The sequence below is a fragment of the Manis javanica genome, chromosome 2 (assembly GCF_040802235.1).
Source record: "Manis javanica isolate MJ-LG chromosome 2, MJ_LKY, whole genome shotgun sequence".
NCBI classification, from domain to species: domain Eukaryota; kingdom Metazoa; phylum Chordata; class Mammalia; order Pholidota; family Manidae; genus Manis; species Manis javanica.
Window position 1 is genome coordinate 123620009 of NC_133157.1, and position 17566 is coordinate 123637574.

General features: G+C 41.1%; 1 protein-coding gene across 3 annotated transcripts in view; it reads left to right on the forward strand.

Annotated features, from left to right (window-relative positions):
- Positions 1-408: 408 nt before the first annotated feature.
- The window catches only part of UPF2 (UPF2 regulator of nonsense mediated mRNA decay), a 167803-nt gene continuing 150645 nt past the window's right edge, over positions 409-17566 (forward strand). Inside the window, exon 1 of one of the 3 annotated variants that reach the window (XM_073229317.1) lies at positions 409-431. The gene's annotated coding sequence lies outside the window, so the exon portion shown is untranslated. Of the gene's footprint in view, positions 432-10792; positions 10933-12146; positions 12274-17566 lie in introns of those variants that run through there. The other 2 variants (XM_073229314.1, XM_073229315.1) reach the window with 2 other exon arrangements.

A 17566-nucleotide genomic window follows, 5' to 3' on the forward strand; every position in this document is an offset into this window, starting at 1 on the left:
CACACTGACAAGTCAACGTCACGCGCATTGCCAGGAGTCCGGGCCTTGACCGAGCGGGCGCTGCAGGCTTAGGACACTGAGGAGGCACGCAGGAGAGGGGCGGGGCCTGTGGAGGGGCGGGGACGGCTAGGAGAGCCACGGTGGAGGGCGGGGCCCTCGTCGGGGCGGAGGGGGCGGGGCGGGGCGGGGCGTGCCTCTGCTCTGGGGGCGGGGCCCGGGAAACTCCCCAGCGGAGCCGGGGAGGCCGCGCAACGGTCATCTGAGTGGTGCTGGCCCGGGTCGTCACGCCGCGTGTCAGCGCGAGTCTCCTTAAGACCCGGTTGTCCAGAACCGTCCCTGGTCATCGTCTGCGTCCGAGTCTGGAGCCATGCCCCAGTGGGCACGATGCCGAAGAAGCAGTGACCCCGAGAGAGGCCGAGCGCGGGCGCCGGGTGAGCCGGGGCAGGAGGCGGACAGGGGCTCAGAGAGGGCGTGGCTCCTTTTCTGCCCTGGAAGCCGTTTCCGCAGTCCCCTCCGGGACCCAGAGCCTTTGGGGATGGCAAGGGGTGGGGCGTCCCCTCCTCTGGGAGGGCTTCCAAGGCACTGAGGAGTCTCATCGGGTGGCAAAAGGCGGCATGGCGGCCGTCCCAAAGTGCTCTTCCCCCCTTTTACCAGCTTGGCTGGCCGCAGGTGACGTCCTGTGTAGGTCGCGAAGGTGGTTTAAGGGTGACATCCTCCCGCAGGTTGGCAATGATTATAGACAGCCAGTCCCTCATTATAAGGGAAGGGGTTAAGGGTACACTTTTGGAAGACAAAAACCACTCCATGCGGAGGATGTGTCCCCGCACACTGACGAACAAGGGACCTCTGGTGGTGGGAGGTGCTGAACAGCTGAAACAAATCTTCACAAATCCTGGTGTCTCAGAGAGCATATGTGTGTGTGAGTGCGTGTGTGTGTATGTACGCATAAGCTGAGAACCCCAGTTGTTTTTTTGCTGTTGGAAATGTGTAAGCTGGAGGCAGTAAACATCGCTAACAGAAAATGAAACGCAGGTTCTGGTCAGGCCTCATCCACCAGGAAAACTGTTGAGTGATAATGTATGCCACAGAACCAATGAGGAATGAAATGGAAAACCGAAGCCTAAAACTGTAAGGTGGTGTTAGGACCTCAAAAGCCTCAGATCTGGTTAAGTGAGGCGGCACTATTAACACAAGGCACTGTCAGCATCCCTTGCTCTTTGTGGAGGAAGAGGAGAGCTAGGGGGTCCTGCCTAACTCCCAGGATGTTCCCAGTTTGTACTGGGCTGAACAGATCCTGGGGCAGAGGCCAAAGCTGGGGACTGCCCTGGAATTGAGAGAACAAGTGACGTTTAAATGTGGCCTGTGAGAGAATACAGTGATTGGAGTCTTCAGAGGGATTGATCTGCTTTTCTACTGGGTCCATTTTAGTGGTTCTTTATATATTGTGTACATTGTAAAAGGAACATCTTTCTTTTTTTTTTTGTAACTGACCTCAGGTTGTGTATTATCCTATGAAATACAACTAAACCCTTCAAAAAGAAATTTTATTCTTAAAAGGTATTGGTCACTGTATTGCCTTCCTACTTGGTAATGTAGAAGGGTGACATCCTCCCACAGGTTGGCAATGATTATAGACAGCCAGTCCCTCATTATTGTGGGACAGTGTTGACATCCTAACGTAGGGGTGCATAGATATTCTCTTCTCCACGCCCTACTTTTTCCCCCTTTTATAGAGGGTCCTGTTTGGTATGTTTGTTTAAATCTATGGAATAGGAAAAGGAAGAAATCAAGCTCTTTTAAAAAAAGAGCTTTTGTTTAAAACTTGGACTGTTTGGTATGTTTGTTTAAATCTATGGAATAGGAAAAGGAAGAAATCAAGCTCTTTTAAAAAAATAAAGCATTTCATTAAGAAAAATTATTTTAAAAGTCTTTTTTTCACTTTGATGTGTGCATGAGGATCGAATAATATAATATGTTATGAAATGACATCCAGGTATCTTTGTAGTGTTATGAAAAACAGTACTAGTTTTCAAAATAAGCTTTCAAAGTTGAGTTCAAGAACCTGGAAATGAGTGCTGTAGAACTCTAGAAAAACTGATAATACTTGCATTCAGGGTTTGACCCCCCACACGACAGAAACTGTTTTACAAATGTTAGACTTTAAAATACCAGATTACTATATTTTAATTTCATTATGACACTTGCTGAGAGTCTGCTTTGTGCCAGTCTCTAAGAAGAATAAAATAGGGAACTTGATTAAGTTTGACAGGAAGAAGGACTGGCCTGTGATGATAACAGTACTTTGCAGAGTAAGGTGGAGGGGAGGAGGGGGGACACACAAAGTGCTTTTGGGAGCTCAGACGTAAGAATGGTTCCTGTGACACAGGACATAGATTTGTGCTGGACATTGAGCTGTCCAGTGGGTATTTGCAGGGAAAAAGCAGGGCCAGACATTTCAGGCAGAGCAGAGAACAGATAGAAGGGGAGAAACCAAAGAATGCAGGGAACTGTGAGCCCCTAATGGGCTTGGCACCAAGCAGCATTGTGACAGGAGACAGTACTGGTGGGTAAGTGGAGACTGTAATTTGAAAGGCCATGTTTGTCTTGCTTGGGAGCTGGAACTCTGTGCTGTATGGGAAGGATTTTAAGCAGAGGATGATCTTGTATCAGCGAAGAAAGCACGGAGGTAGTGGGGCTGTAGTGGAAAGAGATGAGAGAGACACTATGGAGGAGGCTAGAACATTCATTCAGCAAGTATTTGTTGAACCCCCGAATATGTCAGGATATTCTAGATGCTGGGAACACAGCAGTGGACAAAAGGCATTCATTCTTCCTTATTGGTAAAATCTTGATGAATCCTGTGTTAACTCACTCTCCTTGTAGTTAAACATCACCTTTGCTGAGAAATGACACATACCAGATCCAGATATGTTGCCTTTTTATTAGAAATTCTGTTACTAGATAGAACCTTGGTTATTCCATAACCTTTGAAGATGTGCAGAAGGATTTATACTGCATCTCTGTGTTTGCCCAACAAAAATAGCTCAAGGTGATACTAAAAACCTTTGAGAATTTGTCTTGCCAATGGGTTTCAGCCTCAGGCAAGATCACTATGGATTCAATGTGACCAAAGAAATGACAGTAGGACATGCTTGGGGTGAAAGGGTTATACCCAACTTTATTTCCACGGTGGCAGGTCAGTCACTAAAATCCTGTTCACTCAGAGCAAGTCTGCTTGCAGCAAGCCGGTCTGTGCCTCTGGGCCCCTCTGCCTGCACAGCCGTCCTCTGGGCCTCTCTGCCCACACAGCCGTCCCAGTCTCTGTCCTCAGCGCTGCCACCACTCCAGCCTCTGCTCTGCTCTCCTGCAGCCTTGCAGCCATGCCACCATGTCAGCCAGAGCACTGGGCAGAGCTCTTTATATGGAGTCAATAACGATGTATTGCCCATACCTTTGTAGTGAGGTAGCCATCCAGGGCCAGGTGAGACAGGAACTTTCATTTTATCCACAACATTTCATGTACGCGCTACTCTGTGATAACTCATAATGATGCCCCCAAAATACTCTAAAATCTTAAATGCCCTTTGAGTTACCAAAAATCTATTAAATTGCTTTTAGTAAAATTTTGGTAGTATTTCATGCTTATGTTTGGCCTATATGCTGACTTCTTATTTACTATGGCATCTGAATCTCCAAATAATTTTTCCTAGCAATGCTGATAACCAAGAGTTTATTATACCTAGTATAGGCATGTGTGTTAGTGAGGGAGGGTGTTATGGCCGTGACTGTGCTAGGGTACATGTGCTGGGACTGTGGTCTTGTTAGAAGCTTAAGAAAACTTTTCACAGAGTTTTTGAGCCAAAAGCCACCGTAATGCTCATCATTTGCTAGACCAGTGAATAAATCGTTATAAGGTCAAGTGACTTCTGAAGATCACATGTCTGTTAGTGGCACTCAGTGTTGTTTTTACTGTCTCCTTTATCACAATACAGCCTTTTTTCCTCATGTCCTTATAAAATCTGGGCAACCTGACAAAATTAGGAACACCAATACAACAACTAGAACCAGTTTAAGCTTTATTATGGTTGCATCTAAAGGTGTGGTGGGGGTATAAAGGGAAGTCGAGGAGGAAAAATACCTGAATAATTTTCAGGAGAAAATCTGTCTTTTCTTCCCTTCCCACTGCCCTTCCCTTCCCTGTCACCTCTTTTTCTTCCCTTTCTTCTCTCTTAGAAAAACCATTAGTGAGAAATGTGTACATATGATGAAATGAAACCAAACACATCTCTGGATATCTGCTTATATACTTAAAAAAAAATCTGTGTACATTTCCATTTACTTTTACAAAGTATAGTATAATGCCTAAGGAAATTTAATGTTGACAAGTAAATAATACACAGTATGAGGATTTTATCTTTTTGTCTATTACCTTAAATTTTAGTATTGCTCAGCAAAATAAGTAGGAACACTGTTATGTAGTAAAAAACCACTTTTATGAAATGTTAGTGCCGGCATCTCATACTGTGCAAAGATGAATTGTATAGAAAGCCAGAAGCTGGCTTTACTCAAATAATTTTTATAAAAATTATTGTATGCATAAAAATCCAAATTATTTTCCTGGAGAAGACTAAAGCAGTCTGTTGTAGTCACCTAGTGCTAAGAGGGCACCCTTCAGCATTAGACCTCTTTCGTAAATGAATTAGGATATGTGAAATATAGATGCCTTCAGAAGGTTCGCAATTGAATCTAATGCTTTATTAGTGTTTTCACTTTGTAAAATCACCACCATCCTCAAGGAATTTCACAAGAATGCTTTTTCATTTTGCTAGCTTTCCAGGGAGATGTCATGCAGGCTGTAGCGCCTGGGTCCACTCTCCTGTCAACAGCACTGTCTCTGATGACCTACAAGGCCCTTCAGGCCTAAGCAGGTCCGTGTGTTTGGTTGCATTTTACTCCAGGTGCACTGAGCAAGCTCTCATGGATGTTAGGACACAGCATCCTAGAGAGGGTGCTTCTCTTTCTTCATCTCCCAGTGACTCAGTGACTCTGCAGTTCCTCCTGGAAAGACTTATTAGCATCATCTTAACGAAATATGAGAAAGAAAATGTTTGCCTGTAGCATGTAGCATGTAGGTAGTCATTACAAGAGATTTCTGTGTTTGCCCAGGTGGTAGCCATACAGAAGTGGAGCTGGGATATACTCATCTATCATATTTATGTCCCCATTAAAACCCTGCTACAAAATAACGTGGTATGCTTAAAATTGTCTCAGAATATGAAATAAATAAGTAAGATTTCTTAGTCTTTTTAGTGTGCTTTGCAAAATTATTGCCTATCAAAAGCCTAACTGTTAAGTAGTACTTTACTATATTACAGGGCTGGATTTTAGAAAATCGTCCTTGATATGTGGTTGTGCCTCTTATAACATAACCTTGGATGAGCTATAAAACTGTGAGCTCAGCTTTAGGTCCTGTGGATTAAAGATGGCGGGGTTGAGAGGAGAGACAGAGAACTCCTCCCCAAACCCCATATAATATAAAAATATACTTAATACAACTAATCCTAAAAGAGCAACAGGACAGAAGGCTTTGCCAGACTGCATACATCTTGAGAACAGAGCAGACCTCACAAAACAGGGTAACGTACCAAAGCCTTGAACCGGTGGGACCCAAGCCCCTCCCCGACTCCAGCTCATCAGTGGGAGGAAGAGAAACAGCACGGGGAGGCGGTGGAAGCGTAGGATTGCTGAGAACCCTGCCTGGAGATCTGCTGTGGGAGCACAAACTTACTTTGCATGGTTATCTGGAGATTAGTGGTATTGGAAAGCTAAGACAGGTGGAATACTTGGAGAAACTGAAATTCCAGCCATTTGTGGAGAACAGGGATCCACATCTGGCTGCTCTGGAACAAAGGAAAGACAGGCGGTCTGAGAGGCTTCCTACCAATGACAGGGCTGCTAAAGGGGTGGGGATTGCACGGAGCTTGCTGCTCGGGAGAACAGATAGGTGGACAAGGTTGTTTGGGTATGCTCTGCCCAGCGGGTTGGGAACTTTCAGGAACTTCAGGTACTCCATCCCTCTGTCTGCCTACTCGGCTCCAAGGCCCCCCACTGTGATCATGCTGCGCCTTCCTCCTGGCCTGCTGGCACCAGCTTGCAAACTGGCAGTCCCTGCCCTGGCGTCAGGCCAGTCAGGGAGGCTCCACCTGTGGCAGCTACAGACGCAAAGCACAGAGGCTTACACCTGTGTGCTCGGCCCACTGGATCTGACAGTGGAGACAGGCACCGCAGCCGGGAAGCAGCAAACAGCTCTTTCCTATCCCCAGGCACCAGTGCTGCTCCCCTGTGACCCCGGACATCGCTCCAGAGGTTGAGCAGCTCCAGAGATTAGAGCTTCTGGGCACTAGAGGACACCAAATACAAATATGAAATGTCAAAGGAAACTGGTTCCAACTAAAATCTCACAAACACTAGAAAAAGGATGAAGTAAAACTGAACTCACCAATCTTCCTGAAAGAGAGTTCAAAATAAAAATCATAAACATCCTCATGGTGGTACAGAAAAATATTCAAGAACTCAGGCATGAATTTAAGACAGATTCAATTATTAAGAAATTCTGTATCTGAAATGAAACATACAATAGTGGAATTTAAAAGCAGATTAGATGTAGTAGAAGAGACTGTAAATGGACTACAAATTAGAGAACAAGAATACAAAGAAGCTGAGGCACAAAGAGAAAAAAGGATCTCTAGGAATGAAAGAATATTGAGAGAACTGTGTGACCAATCCAAACAGAACAATATTTGCATTATAGGGGTACCAGAAGAAGAGAGAGAAAAAGGGATAGAAAGTGTCTTTAAGGAGGTAATTGTGCAAAACTTCCCAAACCTGAGGAAGAAGAAAGTGTCCCAGGCCATGGGGGTGCACAGATCTCCCAACACAAGGCACCCAAGAAAGACAACATCAAGACATATAATAATTAAAATGTAACAGATCAAGGATAAGGGCAGACTTTTAAAAGCAGCTAGAGAGAGCAAAAAGATCACCTACAAAGGAAAACCTATCAGGCTATCATCAGACTTGTCAAAAGAAACCTTACAGCAAGAAGGGAGTGGCATGATATATTTAATGCAATGATGCAGAAGGGCCTTGAACCAAGAATACTCTACACGGCAAAATTATCATTTAAATTTTAAGGAAGGATTAAACAATTTTCAGATAAGGTAAAGCTGAGAGAATTTACCTCCCACAAACCACTTCTACAGTGTATTTTGGAGGGACTGCTATAGATGGAAGTGTTCTTAAGGCTAAATAGCTGTCATCAGGGGAAATAAAACCACAGTAAATAAAGTAGAAGAATTAATTACTAAGCAGATGCAAAATCAAATCAACTACAACCAAAGTCAATCAAGGGATAGACAAAGAGTACAGAATCTGATACCTAATATATAAAGAATGGACGAGTAAGAACAAGGGGAAAAAAACCCTTTAGGTTGTGTTTGTAATAGCATGTGAAATGAGTTAAATTAGACTGTTAGATTGTAAGGGAATTACCCTTGAACCTTTGGTAACCATGAATATAAAGCCTGCAATGGCAATAAATACATACCTATTGATAATTACCCTAAATGTAAATGGTCTGAATGCACCAATCAAAAGACATAGAGTCACTGAATGGATAAAAAAACAAGAGCCATCTGTATGCTGCCTACAAGAGACTTACTTCAAACCCAAAGACATACACAGAGTAAAAGTGAAGGGATGGAAAAACATATTTCCTGCAAACAATAGGGAGAAAAAATCAGGTGTTGCAGTACTTTTAACAGACAAAATAGAATTCAAAACAAAGTAACAAGAGACAAAGAAGGACATTACATGATGATAAAGGGGTTTCTCCAACAAGAGGATATAACCACTATAAATATCTATGCAGGAACCACAAAAGACCCCGAATATCCAGAGCAATCCTGAGAGGGAAGAATAAAGTAGGGAGAATTATGCTCCCTGACTTCAAGTTCTACTACAAAGCCACAGTAATGAAGACAATTTGGTACTGGCACAAGAACAGACCCATAGACCAGTGGAACAGACTAGAGAGTCCAGATGTAAACCCAAGCATATATGGTCAATTAATATATGATAAAGGAGCCATGGATATGCAATGGGGAAATGACAGCCTCTTGCCAACAGCTGGTGTTGGCAAAACTGGACAGCTACATGTAAGAGAATGAAACCAGATTATTGTCTAACCCCATACAGAAAAGTAAACTCCAAATGGATCAAAGGCCTGAATGTACATCAGAAAACCATAAAACTTTTAGAAAAAAAGTATAAGGAAAAACTCTTGGACATAAATATGAGCAACTTCTTCATAAACATATCTCCCTGGGCAAGAGAAACAAAAGCAAAAATAAACAAGTGGGATGGTATCAAACTAAAAAGCTTCTGTACAGCAAAGGATACCATCAGTAGAACAAAAAGACATCCTGCAGTATGGGAGAATATGTTCATAAATGACAGATCCGATAAAGGGTTGACATCCAAAATGTATAAAGAGCTCACATACCTCAACAAACAAAAAGCAAATAATCCAATAAAAAAATGGGCAGAGGATCTAAACAGACAGTTCTCCAAAGAAGAAATTCAGATAGCCAACAGACACATCAATAGATGCCCCACATCGCTAATCATCAGGGAAATGCAAATTAAAACCACAATATCACCTCACACCAGTTAGGATGGTCAACATCCAAAAGACAAAGAACAACAAATGTTGGCAAAGATGTGGAGAAAGGGGAACCCTCCTACACTGCTGGTAGGAATGTAAACTATTTCAACCATAAAGCAGTATAGAGGTTCCTCAAAAGACTCAGAATAGAAATACCATTTGACCCAGGAATTCCACTTTTAGGAATTTACCCTAAGAATGCAGGATCCCAGTTAGAAAAAGACATATGCACTCCTGTATTTATTGCAGCACTATTTACAATAGCCAAGAAATGGAGGCTACCTAAGTGTCCATCAGTAGATGAATGGATAATGCAGATGTAGTATATATACACAATAGAATACTATTCAGCCATAAGAAGAAAACAAATCCTACCATTGCAGCAACATGGATGGTGCTGGAGGGTTTTATGCTCAGTGAAATAAGCCAGGTGGAGAAAGACAATTATCAAATGATTTCAGTCATGTGGAGTTTAAGAACAAAGAAAAAACTGAAGGAACAAAAGAGCAGCAGACTCACAGAACCCAAGAATGAACTAACAGTTACCAAAGGAAAAGGGCCTGGGGAGGATGGGTGGGAAGGGAGGGATAAGGGGGAAAACTGGGCATTATGATTAGCACACATAATGTAGGCGTTTGGGGACATGGGGAAGGCAGTATATACACAGAAAACAAGTAATGATTCTATAGCATCTTACTATGCTGATGGACAGTGACTGTAATGGGGTATGTAGGTGAGACTTAGTAATGGGGGAGTCTAGTAACCATAATGTTGTTCAAGTATTTGTACATTAATGATATGAAAAAATATATATATGCATCCAACACAGGAGCACCTACATATGTGAAACAAATACTAACAGAATTAAAGGGGGAAATAGAATGCAATGCATTCATTTTAGGAGACTTCAACACACTACTCACTCCAAAGGACAGATCAAACAAACAGAAAATAAATAAGGAGACAAAGGAACAACACAGTAGAACAGTTGTACCTAACAGACACCTATAGAAACACTCCACCCAGAAGCAGCAGGATACACATTCTTCTCAAGTGTACATGGGGTATTTTCAAGAATAGGTCATATACTAGGCCACAAAAAGAGCCTCAGGAAATTAAAAAAGATTGAAATTGTACCAACCAGCTTCTTGGACCTCAAAGGTATGAAACTAGAAATAAATTACACAATATGAAAAAGCTCACAAACACATGGAGGCTTAATATAATATGCTCCTACATAATCAATGGATCAATGACTGAATAAAAACAGATCAAGCAATAGAGACAAATGACAACAATAATTCAACACCGCAAAATCTGTGGGATGCAGCAAAGGCAGTGCTAACAGGGAAGTATATTGCAGTCCAGGCCTACCTCAGGAAAAAAGAATAATCCCTTAATAAGAAAAAATAAGAAGTGGACCATGCAGTTTAAAAAAACTACTGTGAACTCAGCTCCATCAACTGTAAAATAACTACCTAGTTGAATATTAGTGAGGATAGAAAACATGTCTGGTGTTGTGATTCAGCACATAGTAAGCATTCAGAAATATGTTCTCTTCTCCAGAAATACAAGAAATAAAATATGGAGGTTTTTAACAGGTTTCTTGAGATAGAATTCACATGCTCTACAATTCACCCACAATATGGAGCTTTGAGCTTCAGATTAGAGATTTGTGTGGAAGAATCAATTTAATGATCCTTTGCCCATATCTATATGTATGTATACATATAAATATATAGGAACCCTATTGAATTGCTTGTGTTAGGATTCCCAAGCATCATATCATGCCTTTCTCTGCTCCTCCATTTCCCAGCTCTTCACTGTACCCCTTTATACACAGACACACACAGGCACACTGAAGCTAATATATGCCTTTCTGTTTAAAAGGAAAAATATTCTAAATATAATTGAAGAGAAAGTAGGAACTTTTGGAATACTTACTAGTAATTGCTAATGAAACTGTGGGACTCATGGGGACCCCATGTAGAAGGGGATAGCTACAATTTCAGCTTGTGACTTTTTCATAGATACTGCTGCCATGTCCCACCAACCACTTAGCTGCCTGACTGAGAAAGAGGACAGCCCCAATGAAACCACAGAAAATGGACCCCCAAATCTGGCTCACCCAAACCTGGACACGTTCACTCCAGAGGAACTGCTGCAGCAGATGAAAGAACTCCTAACTGAGAACCATCAGCTGAAAGGTGAGCAGCACCTTGCCCACCTGACCCCATGTTTCTCATTTCACCTGGGGCCTTCATGAGTGGAATCCCTTCGCTATAGGCTTGTGGGCAAACTGCCTTCTCTATTTCCCTGAGGGGAGAAGGAGAACAGAATTTAGCATTTGATGAGGCTAAAATTCTTTCCATTATTTATGTTTGGATACAGGTAACAATAAAAAGTATTTTATCTATCTCAAGGAAATGGCATAATGACAGTCCATTTAAAAGGGAGAGGGAAAAAAGGATGCTGTTATTACAGAGTTAGTCCTCAATATTATTTGTTAAGAGAAAGCCTTCTGGTGTCTCAAACCATGGCTTTTGGCGGGACCAGTGTTTGAATCTGTCCTCTAGTATTTGGGCTACAGTGGAAGACCCAAATCAATTTTATTTTCTGGTAACTTTTGAGGACTAGAAATGACATTAGACTCGCTAGTCTAGCCTGGAAGTAAAAGCCACTTATTCGCTCTAGTCTTTTTCCTGCTGACCGTAGGATGCAGGCCAAGCCTGGTATCTTAGATTCAGAGGTATGAGGTGAAAGATTCTAAAGGAGATTTGATTCAGCACATCAAGTCTGGTGTGTGACACCCTCCCTCTGAACCCCTCACAGAGGCCATGAAGCTAAATAATCAAGCTATGAAGGGGTGATTTGAGGAGTATTCAGCCTGGACAGAGAAACAGAAGAAAGAACGCCTTTTTTTGCTTTTTATTTTTTTTGAGATAGCAAAGAAGCCAAAGAATGCCTAATGACTTTGAGTCATGAAAATGAAAAATTGAAGGAAGAACTTGGGATACTAAAAGGAAAAATGGGATGGTCATTTGAGGTGATAGATCAGTTGTGATTTTTTTTACTAATATTTATCATGGAATCTAGTTTCTCTAGACTTCTAGACCAAAAGCTTTCATGATTCAGACTAGACAAGTGTTTTGCCTTGTCTTGAAAGCAGGGTTCTTGCTGAGAAAATCAGTTGTAATTTCAAGGGTCATGTATAATCTCTGTTGGTGGAAAGAAATCTGTAAAGCTTTGACATATTGATTATAGGCAAAAGAGTGTTGTGGTTATAAATCACTATTTTGTATTCATTATGGATGGTGCTGAAAGACCTCTACCTAGAACCATCCAAGTATTCTAGTTTTAAATATGTATCTTTGACAGAGAGATTCAAGATGACAGCAAGAGAGGTGAGAAGGAAAACTCTTCCCAAAACCACAAATAGTATGAAAATATAGTTAATTAATACAACTAGCCCTAAAACAGCAACAGAAAAGAAGGCTTCACCAGACTGCATACAGACTGCATGAAGAGAGCAGACCTCACGAAACAGGGTAACGTACAAAACCCTCAATCCAGTGGGACCCAGGCCCTTCCTCCACCCCAGCTCACTGGTGGGAGGAAGAGAAACAGAGCAGGGGAGGGGGTGAAAGCCTGGGACTGCTGACCACCTAGCCCTGGAGTTCTGCTTTGCAAGCAGAAACCTACACTGAGTAGTACTCTGGAGGTTGGGGAGCTGGGACAGGTAGAGTGCTTGAGAGACAGATTACGACTGTTTGTGGAGGATGGGATCCACACCCGGCCACTCTGGGAATAAGGAAAGGCAGGCAATCTGACAGGCTTCCTAGCAGCGAGAAGGCTGCTGAAGGGGCAGGGTTTGCATTGAGCTTGCTGCACAGAGAAGGGATAGGGGTCACAAGGTTTTCTGGGCACCATCTGCCCAGCTGATTGGGAACTTTGAGGAGCCTCAGGCACTCCATCCCCCTGGCTGGCTGCCCAGCTACATAGCCCCACACTGTGATATGCAGACTGCTGCACCTTCCTCCTGGCATGCCGGCAGCAGTTCACAAACCAGCAGTCACTGTGCTGGCATCAGGTCAGCCAGAGGGAGACCCCACCTACAACAGCTAGAGACACAAAGCACAGAGGCTTACACCTGTGGACTTGGCCCACTGGCTCCGACACTGGTGAAAAGTACCCCAGACAGGAATCAGGGAACAGCCCTTTCCTTCCCGCTTGCACAAGCACTGCTTACCTACGATCCCCAGCCTCACTCTAGGGCTGAGCAGAGACTGGAGTTTCCGGGTACTAGAGGGCACCACACAGAAATATTAAACATCAAAAGAACATGGTTCAGACCAAAATCTCACAAACCCCAGAAAAAGTGCCAAATGAAACTGAATTCACCAATCTTCTTGAAAGGGAGTTCAAAATAAAAATCATAAACATGCTTATTATGGAGGTACAGAGAAATATTCAAGAACTCAGGAACAAATTTAAGTTGGAGATTCAATCATTAAGAAATTCCATATCTGAAATGAAACATACAATGGAGGGATTTAAAAGCAGATTAGATGTAGTAGAACAGATGGAAAAGGGGATAGAAATTAGAGAAGAGGAACACAAAGAAGATGACGCACAAAAAGAAAAAAGAATCTCTAAGAATGGAAGAATATTGAGAGAACTGTGAGACCAATGCAAACAGAACAATATTTGCATTATAGGGGTACCAGAAGGAGAAGAGAGGTAAAAAGGGATACAAAGTGTCATTGAGGAGGTAATTGCTGAAAACCTACCCAATCTGGGGAAGGAGGTAGTCTCTCAAGCCTTGGAGGTACACAGATCTCCCAATACAAGGGACCCAAAGAAGACAACATCAAGACATATAATAATTAAAATGGCAAAGATCAAGGATAAAGACAGACTTTTAAAAGCAGATAGACAGAGAAAAAAGATCACATACGAAGGAAAACCTGTCACGCTGTCATCAGACTTCTTAACAAAAACCTTACAGGCCAGAAGGGAGTAGCATGATATATTTAATGCAATGATGCAGAAGGACTTTGAACCAAGACTACTCTACCCAGCAAGGTTATCATTTAAATTTGAAAGAGAGACTAAACAATTTAAAGATAAGCGAAAGCTGAGAGAATTTACCTCCCGCAAACCACCTGTACACTGCATTTTGGAGGGACTCCTATAGATGGAAGTATTCCTAAGGCTAAATAGATGTCACCCAAGGGGTAGACAAAGAGTACAGAATATGACTCATGACATACAAAGAATGGAGGGGGAAGAAGAAGAATAAAAAAAGAAGAACCTTTAGGTTGTGTTTATAATAGCATACAAAGTGAGTTAAATTAGATTGTTAGATAGTAAGGGAATTACCCTTGAACCTTTGGTAAGCATGAATCTAAAGCCTGCAATGGAAATAAGTATATACCTATTGATAATCACCCTAAATGTAAATAGTCTGAATGCACCAAACAAAAGACATAGAGTCACTGAATGGATAAAAAAACAAGACCCATCTATATGCTGCCTACAAGAGACTCAATTCAAAACCAAAGACATACACAGACTGAAAGTAAAGGGATCGAAAAAGATATTACATGCATCTAATAGTGAGAAAAAAAGCAGGAGTTACAGTACTTCTATCAGACAAAATAGACTTCAAAACTAAGAAAGTAATGAGACAAAGAAGGACTTTATATAATTATTAAAGGGACAGCCCAACAAGAGGAAATAACTATTATGAATAGCTATGCACCCAACACAGGATCACCTACATATGTGAAACAAATACTAACAGAATTAAAGGGGGAAATAGAATGCAATGAATGCATTCGTTTTCAGAAACTTCAACACACCACATGGATCAAAGGGCCGATCAACCAGACAGAAAATAAAAAAAAGAGGAAGAGGCAATGAACAACATATTAGAAGAGATTGATCTAACAGACATCTACAGAACACTCCATCCAAAAGCAGCAGGATACACATTCTTCTAAAGTGCATTTGGTACATTTTCAAGAATAGACAATATACTAGGCCAAAAAAAGAACCTAAGTAAATTTTAAAGATTGAAATTGTACCAACCAGCTTCTCAGGTCACAAAGGTATGAAGCTAGATATAAATTACACAAAGAAAATGAAAAAGCCCACAACACATGGAGGCTTAATAACATGCTCCTACATAATCAATGGATCAATGACCAAATAAAAACAGATCAAGCAATATATGAGACAAATGACCACAATAATTCAACACCACAAAATCTATGGGATGCAGTAAAGGCCGTGCTAAGACAGAAATATATTGCAATACAGGCCTACCTCAGGAAAGAAGAAAAAACCCAAATAAACAGTCTAAACACACAATTAATGAAACCAGAAAAGGAAGAACAAATGAGGCCCGAGGCCAGTAGAAGGAGGGACATAATAAAGATAGAGCAGAAATAAATAAAATTGAGAAGAATAAAACAATAGAAAGAATCAATGAAAGGAGGAGCTGGTTCTTTGAGAAAATAAACAAAATAAATAAAAACTTAGCCAGACTTATCAAGAAAAAAAGGGAGTCTACACATATTAACAGAGTCAGAAATGAGAAAGGAAAAATGACAATGGACACCACAGGAATACAAAGAATTATTAGAGAATACTACGAAAAATTATATGGTAACAAACTGGATAACCTAGAATAAATGGACAACTTTCTATAGAAAAATACAACCTTCCAATACTGACCCTGGAAGAAACAGAAAATATGAATAGACCAATTACCAGCAAAGAAATTCAATTGGTAATGAAAAAACTACCTAAGAACACAATCACTGGACCAGATGGTTTCACTGCTGAATGTTATCAATCATTTAGTGAAGACCTAATACCCACCCTCCTTAAAGTTTTCCAAAAAGTAGAAAAGGAGGGAATATTCCCAAACTCATTCTATGAGGCCAACATCACTCTAACACCAAAAATAAGGCAAAGACCCCCCCCAAAAAAAATTACAGACCAATATCCCTGATGAACATAGATTCAAAAATACTCAACAAAATATTAGCAAATCGCATTGAAAAATACATCAAAAAGATCATTCACCATAAGCAGGTGAGATTCATCCCAGGAATAAGAGGATGGTACAACATTAAAAAATCCATCAACATCATCCAATATGCCAACAAAGAGAAGGACAAAATCCACACAATCATCTCCATAGATGCTGAAAAAGCATTCGACAAAATTTAACATCCATTCATGATAAAAACTCTCAACAAAAATGGGTACAAAAATGGGCAATTGTGTACCTAAACATAATAAAGGCCATATATGACAAACTCAGAGCCAACATTATACTTAACAGTGAGAAGCTGAAAGCTTTTCCTATAAGATCGGGAACAAGACAAGGTTGCCCACTTTCCCCTCTTTCATTCAAAATAGTGCTGGAGGTCCTAGCCACAGCATCATAGATCACAAAAAAAAAGGCATCCAGGTTAGCAAGAAAGAAGTCAAACTGTCCCTGTTTGCAGATGACATGATATTGTACATAAAAAACCCTAAAGAATCCACTCCAAAACTACTAGAACTAATACCTGAATTTAGCAAAGTTGCAGGATACAAAATTAATACACAGAAATCTGTTGCATTCCTATACACTAATGATGAACTAACAGAAAGATAAATCAGGAAAACTATTCCATTCACAACTGTATCAAAAAGAATAAAATACTTAGAAATAAACCTAACCAAGGAAGTGAAAGACCTATACTCTGAAAACTACAAGACACTCTTAAGAGAAATTAAATAGGTCACTAATAAGTGGAAATTCATCCCATGCTCTTGGGTAGGAAGAATTAATATTGTCAAAATGGCCATCCTGCCTAAAGCAATCTACAGATTCAATGCAATCCCTATGAAAATACCTACAGCATTTTTCATTGAACTAGAGAAGATGGGTGTAAAATTCATATGGATCGACAAAAGACCCCAAATAGCCAAAGCAATCCTAAGAAGGAAGAATAAAGCAGGGGGGATCTCACTTCCCAACTTCAGGCTCTACTAAAAAGCCACAGTAATCAGGACAATCTGGTACTGGCACAAGAACAGACCCATAGACCAGTGGAACAGAATAGAGTGCCCAGATGTAGACCCACACATACATGGCCAATTAATATACGACAAAGGAGCCATGGATGTACAATGGGGAAATGACAGCCTCTTCAACAGCTGGTGTTGGCAAAACTGGACAGCTACATGTAAGAAAATGAAACTGGATGGATCATTGTCTAACCCCATACACAAAAGTAAATTCAAAATGGATCAAAGTCCTGAATGTAAGTGATGAAACCATAAAACTCTTAGAAAAATACATAGGCAAAAGTCTCTTGGACATAAACATGAGCAACTTCTTCATGAACATATCTCCCTGGGCAAGGGAAACAAAAGCAAAAATGAACAAGTGTGATTATATCAAGCTGAAAAGCTTCTGTACAGCAAAGGACACCATAAATAGAACAAAAAGGCATCCTACTGTATGGGAGAATATATTCATAAATGACATACCCCATAAGTGGTTGACATCCAAAATATATGAAGAGTTCACACACCTCAACATTTAAAAGGCAAACAATCCAATTAAAAAATGGGCAGAGGATCTGAACAGACACTTCTCCAAAGAAGAAATTCAGATGACCAACACACACATGAAAAGATGCTCCACATCGCAAATCATCAGAGAAATGCAAATTAAAATCACAATGAGATATCACCTCAAACCATTTAAGATGGCCAACATCCAAAAGACAAACAACAATACATGCTCGCAAGGATGCGGAGAAAGGGGAACCC